Source organism: Suricata suricatta, chromosome 8, assembly GCF_006229205.1.
Source record: "Suricata suricatta isolate VVHF042 chromosome 8, meerkat_22Aug2017_6uvM2_HiC, whole genome shotgun sequence".
Classification (NCBI taxonomy): Eukaryota; Metazoa; Chordata; class Mammalia; order Carnivora; family Herpestidae; genus Suricata; species Suricata suricatta.
The window spans coordinates 50,258,282-50,264,344 of record NC_043707.1 but is presented as its reverse complement, the minus strand read 5'-3'; positions in this window follow the sequence as shown (position 1 = coordinate 50,264,344).

Genomic DNA, 6,063 nt, shown 5'->3' with positions numbered 1-6,063 from the left:
AAATGTTGCCCCAGAAAGCTGGGGAAACAGCAAAAGTTCCTGATAGGATGTTCTGTTGGTATTAATTGCCTCTGATCTGGACATGGAATTTTAACATGGCAAAAGGTAAGGGGAGCCTACGCCTCTACCGCCAGACTCTAATGGGGGGGGTCCTCAAGTGGCCACTAGATGGCCCACCAATTTGGCTAAGGTTAGTAAGAATTATGAAGGCATATTGCACTTATACGCCCAAGGATCCTGACAAATGAAGAAACAAATTGGCTGTCATTCTTACTTTTGTAAGCACCAGATATTAGAAACCCTAAAAGATACCCTTACCAAATTAACCATGGAGACTGGCGGAAATTGGGTAAACTCTCCTTCCCTATGCCCTTTACAGGGTAAGAAATTCCCCTTACACCAAGGAGGGCTATGCCAGGCTTTAGGGGTACAATGGTAACTCAGCTGACCCAGGATTGGGTCAGTTACAAGACAGGGGGGAATGTAAGGATGCAGGTTTGAGACAATAGAAGGGCACACATTGCCCAAGCAAGAGGGACCACCCTTGTAATACCTTTAACATTCCTAAGGGCAGGCCTATTGCTTAAAGCTAGTTACACCCTATGTGAGGGTCCTGGGTCCTGGGTCTACTCTGTGATTGGTTAACACTCTAAATGCTGTAATTGGATAAACCTGCTGTCAATAATATTGTATAATAGGGGCGCCTGGGTGGCTCAGTCGGTTGAGCCTCCGACTTCGGCTCAGGTGAGATCTCACGTTCGTGGGTTTGAGCCCCGCGTCAGGCTCTGTGCTGACGACTAGCTCAGAGCCTGGAGCCTGCTTCCAGTTCTGTGTCTCCTTCTCTCTCTGACCCTCCCCCTCTCATGCTCTGTCTCTCCTGTATCAAAAATTAATAAAACATTAAAAAAATAATATTGTATAATAATAGGATCACTGTACCTATGTCACCATTTCCTGTAACTCCCAATTCCCAAACTCATAAAAGCCCTACCCCGCCTTTGTTCGGGGCTCTCAGCATGGATCCACCACGCCTGTAAAGTCTGTGAGCCCGAGATTAGGCCCGGTGAGCCTAAACCCGTAATAAAGCCCTTTGCTTTTGCATGCGTGACTCGGTCTCCCTGGCGGTTTCTGGATTTTGGGGACAATAAAGAAATCTTGGGTATTACATAAGTTCTTTTATGTGTTCGAACCCAAAGTGTTGATATTGTGGTTGTCTTATAGCTTCCCGCTCGAGGTTACTCCTAGTCTCATTATTGGGGTCACCATTATTAGGTTGAATTTCTTATTATCAATTTGGGCTGCCTCATCTTCCCCCTCATCAGAGGAATTATTGTCAGCTTGTTCCTCTGTATTTTGAGTGGTATCAGGAGCATTTGCAGAGTGAGAATGGGTAGCAGGAAATGCGAATAAGGGCTCTCGGACCGCTTGAGGTTTTGGTTTCACTTTTGTAGCATTTGGAGCAGCCAAGAAAGACAGGGATTGAATTTTGAATAGAGTGCTCTGAGCTCCTGGAGTAGTTCTGGTTTTCCTTTTCCTCAATTAACATTCTGAAAGAGGCTGTTTTTTGGGCCAAAGCTGCTGTGGCTTGAGTAGTGTATTCAAAGGTTAAAAATCGGGGCAAAAAAAGGGGGGGGGCTGTGGCATAAGGCAGTGGGTAGGAGACTGAAGGCGACTGGTCAGGATTACAGTACTTAATGGCCTTTTCCTCCAGAGAAGCAGTTTCTTTAAGGGCAACATGGTCATTAGGGCTTATTTCAGAAGACTGTACCATGGCATGTAAAACAGGATAATGCCATGGGGGCTGGGGGGATGGATTCCTCAGGAGGGGAATCCATGGGGGGTCTTAAGGGCTGTTTCATCGAGCAAAGGCATTTGAATAGAGACTGAATCACAGACAGAGGGGGGACGGGAAGCCTTTTGCAGGATTTCTTCCCCGTCCTCAATTATCTTTTTTAATTCTGGAGAAAATTTTGAGACCTGAAGGATGTCATTAATTAAGTTCCAATAAGAAAATGCCAGGACTGGGACCTTCTCAGGCCCAAAAGTCTCATAAAAGTCCTTAAGACAGTCACTACTCTTTTCCATCGTTTTTCATCTATTGTCCCCTCTTGGAAACCATGGACAAATGTTATTGATATAACTAAAAAATCTTACTGAATCCTTCTTTTTAACCCTAGTTTCTCAAGTCCTGAGAGATTCCTTAAGAACTTTTAAGAACAAATCATGCTTGGATAATGTCTGTCCCATAATGTCCAATTACCCACCCGAATATTCAACGCAAGACAAACAAAGGGAAGGGTGCCCCCTCCAACGAGGAGACCAATCAGATGCCTGTCTGGCAGCATCCTGAAGGAGCTTAGGTGAAGCTTAGCCGTAGCGGACTCAGCGTTGTGACTTACAACTGGAAGCTATTCCAGTGCTGTCATAGACCATATGCTTTTCACCACGGTATCGCAGAGCAGGCCCACTCGAACTCCGTGGGTTTCTGGAGACTTTAAGAGTCCCCCGTGGAGCTACAAACTCGAACCCGGTAGGCAAGCCAGACCGGGCTGCGCATTCACTCACACACACACACACACCAGAGGCTATAACATTCCCACCCACAGAGTTTTACAAGCAAGACCGAGACATTAACAGAAAACACTTAACCGGGCAATCTCTTTCCTTTTGCTCACTTCTCTTTAATTCTCCAGATCTGTCTCACAGGCTGATGGCTCTGTGGCGATCACTGCGGATCTTCACTCACTTCCATATGAAAGTGGCGATCCCTGGTGGTAGCCCTAATTCTTTGTGCCTTGAAAATCCCTACTTGTCCCATAATCGTCGCTATTGCTTACCTCTCCAGATCTGTCTCACAGGTGGGCAACCCTGTGTCAATCACTGCGGATCTCCTTACTTCTGTGAAGCGGCGATCCTCGTCATGAGGCCATCTTTCCGAGAGCGATGGTCACCCGGTTCTTGCCTGCGCTCCAAGCCCCGCATTGGGCGCCAATATGCCCGGGCCCCTGGGGTCATTCAACGGGAACCTGGAGGGGAAACGGGTGAGTGGATGGGACAAGAGACACAAAGAATGAGAGCAAGACAGGAGGTCTGATCAGACTCTAACGTTTATTCAAGGGGGCTCATTATATACACAACCAGGGGGGAAGAAAAATGTGGGGAAGGGGGAAAGAATGCTGACAGAGGCAATCAGGACCAGGAACCTGTCAGACGGTGACAGATGGTAATCTCAGTTCCTGGAGTCAATAGTTATTTATGACCCTTCAGGAACTAACAGTTATTTACTGCTGTTTATTTTGCTGTAACATTCCGCTAAGGTTGGTTAGTTCTGCCTTAATTTTTCCGTCAGAGTTCTTTTAACCTTTTGGCTCCCTGCAGTTTCTGCTCTCAGGGAGCTTCTTGTCTAGTGAATAGATTGATTGCACCCCTAAGTGTATGTCTCACTCTTGGAGACGTATGCAATCTCTCTCATCTCTCTTGGATAGGCTTAGTGGGGGAAAACATGAGTTTTATAGCCAAACAGACTTGAGATGCAGTCCTTACTCTGCACCATCACTGGGACCACTTGAGTCCCACCTGCCTGCTCAGTGCCACCCTCCATTCCTTGGGCTAATAGTAACCTGAATCAGGAAATAATTGAGGGCAACACTGGATTAGGCTGGACAACAACTTGTACCACTGGCTACCCTGGCATGGTTTCTAACGCTAATGACCATGCTCTTACTTGTTTCTCAATTTCTAGCCCAGGTCACCTTATTCTTGTTAAAGGGTCTCTGCATTAATTTTTTTCTTATTCTATAAACTGTAGGCACTGCAGTTGTTCCCCAGGGGCTAGGTCCTGACTCAGTCTTGCCAGGCCCCTGGGGCCTTTGCTGGCTATCTTTTAAGACCTCCTTGATAAGGGGCGCCTGGGTGGCTCAGTCGGTTAAGTGTCCGGCTTCAGCTCAGATCATGATCTCACAGTTCGTGGGTTCAAGTCCCTCATCGGGCTCTGTGCTGACAACTCAGAGCATGGAGCCTGCTTCACATTCTGTGTCTCCCTCTCTCTCTGACCCTCCCCTGCTTATGCTGTCTCTCTCTGTCTCTCAAAAATAAAAACATTTAAAAATTAAAAAAAAAAGACCTCCTTGATGTGAATGCCTTCCTCTCTCTACTTCTGAGCTTCCCTCATGCCACCTCCTGTCCCCCAGACACATCATTGAGATTCCCCACTAGGTCTGTGCCCTTCCATCCTGACTCTTTCCTGGAAGCACTAGCTCCTAATGCCATCCCCAGCACAGAGCTAAATCTGCTTGCCAACCTGGACCGTCTTCATCTGTACCTGGGTCAGTCCTCTGGGATCCTATTCTGCTGCTGTGGGCAAGGCAGGATCTCAGACCTAACTGTTCCATGCCTTAGGATGACTACAGATGCAGAAAACATGATATAACAATGGATGCCCGGGAGTGACTTCTGCTTCATTCAGGGATGATCCTGCCAGGGGTGGGAATAGGACTCCATGTATATAGCAGATGATGAATAGTAAATGCTGAATGAGGGTTCTGTTGAAAGTCAGTATACCATGTCACTTTGTCTGCTCTTAATCTTTGACATTTTGCTGTCAAAAACTACCATTGTTATTTTACGCACCCACCTGGATACTTGAAAATACTCCTCCCTAGTGCTTAGCCTGTTCTCATGGAAAGACATTTACAAATGTCTTTTAGTTGGCTTATTGAAGAAAGGCCTACAACAGTGCACCACCTCCCAGATTTTACAATATGCAAGTAGATGAAGGCAAGATCAGAGCCCAAATACCTCAGTTTTAACAAAGCATTTGGCCAGACTTTCATGATACTCATGTCGATGAATTGGACAAGAATGACTTGAGCAAAATTAATTGACTGAATGAATCCAAGAGCCCAGAGTGTTGACTATGGATTGGTGCAAACTTGAAAAATCTTTATCATTTTATATCTTTATTTTTTTTAATATTTTATTTTTGATACAGAGAGAGACAGAGCATGAGAGGGGGAGGGGCAGAGAGAGAAGGAGACACAGAACCGGAATCAGGCTCCAGGCTCTGAGCTAGCTGTCAGCTGTCAGCACAGATGCCTGATGCGGGGCTCAAACCCACGAATGTGAGATCTGACCTGAGCTGAAGTCGGAGCCTTAACCAACTGAGCCACCCAGGCACCCCTCATTTTATATCTTTAAACTGAATGGGATGGGGGCACCTGGCTGGCTCAGTTGGTAGAGCAGGTGACTCTTGATCTGGGGGTTGTGAGTTCAAGCCCCGTGTGTGGCATTGAGTTAACTTAAAAAAAGTGTTTTTAACAATGAAGTGGATAGACAGCAGTGTTTCCCAATATTGAAAATAAAAAATAATTTTGGAGTGTGCATGAGGATTTTTAAAATACTAACGTGTATTAGAAAATGCTTATTATCCCCAAACCCCTAATTTCATATCGTTTAAAAATTGAGGCAGTTCAATATAGAATATTTTAATAAATTGATAAAGGTAGCGCTATTTGGGTATTTTTGCTGCTGTAATGTGGGGAGTCAGCATGTAATGTCTACATAGCTATTTATTTTTAAACTTTTTAACATTTTGAGAGAGAAACCGAGCATGAGCAGCGGAGGGGCAGAGAGGCAGACATAGAATCCAAAACAGGCTCCAGGCTCTGAGCTGCCAGCACAGAGCCTGACATGGGGCTTGAACCCGTGAGATCATGACCTGAGCTGAAGTCGGATGCTCAATCGACTGAGCCCCCCTCAAGTACCCCAATGTAGCTATTTATTAAAGAACTGGACTCTTGCTGTCCTGGAGGCAGGAGAGATACCTTGAGAACCAGAGCAGTGTCTGGTGCCATACTTGAGCCTCCCTCATACTTGACCCCAAGCACTTGGCTCTGGGCACTCACTACCCAAGGGGCAAGCTTCCTTTAACCATGGACTGGAGATTAGCAGTGGAATAGAGTTGAGTCAGGCTGATGGGCTTCAGAGTAAGAACAATGAAGTCGGGAAAATGGATTTATTCCAGCATTAGACATCTGAAGCAGTGGAATGAAATGCCACATAAAT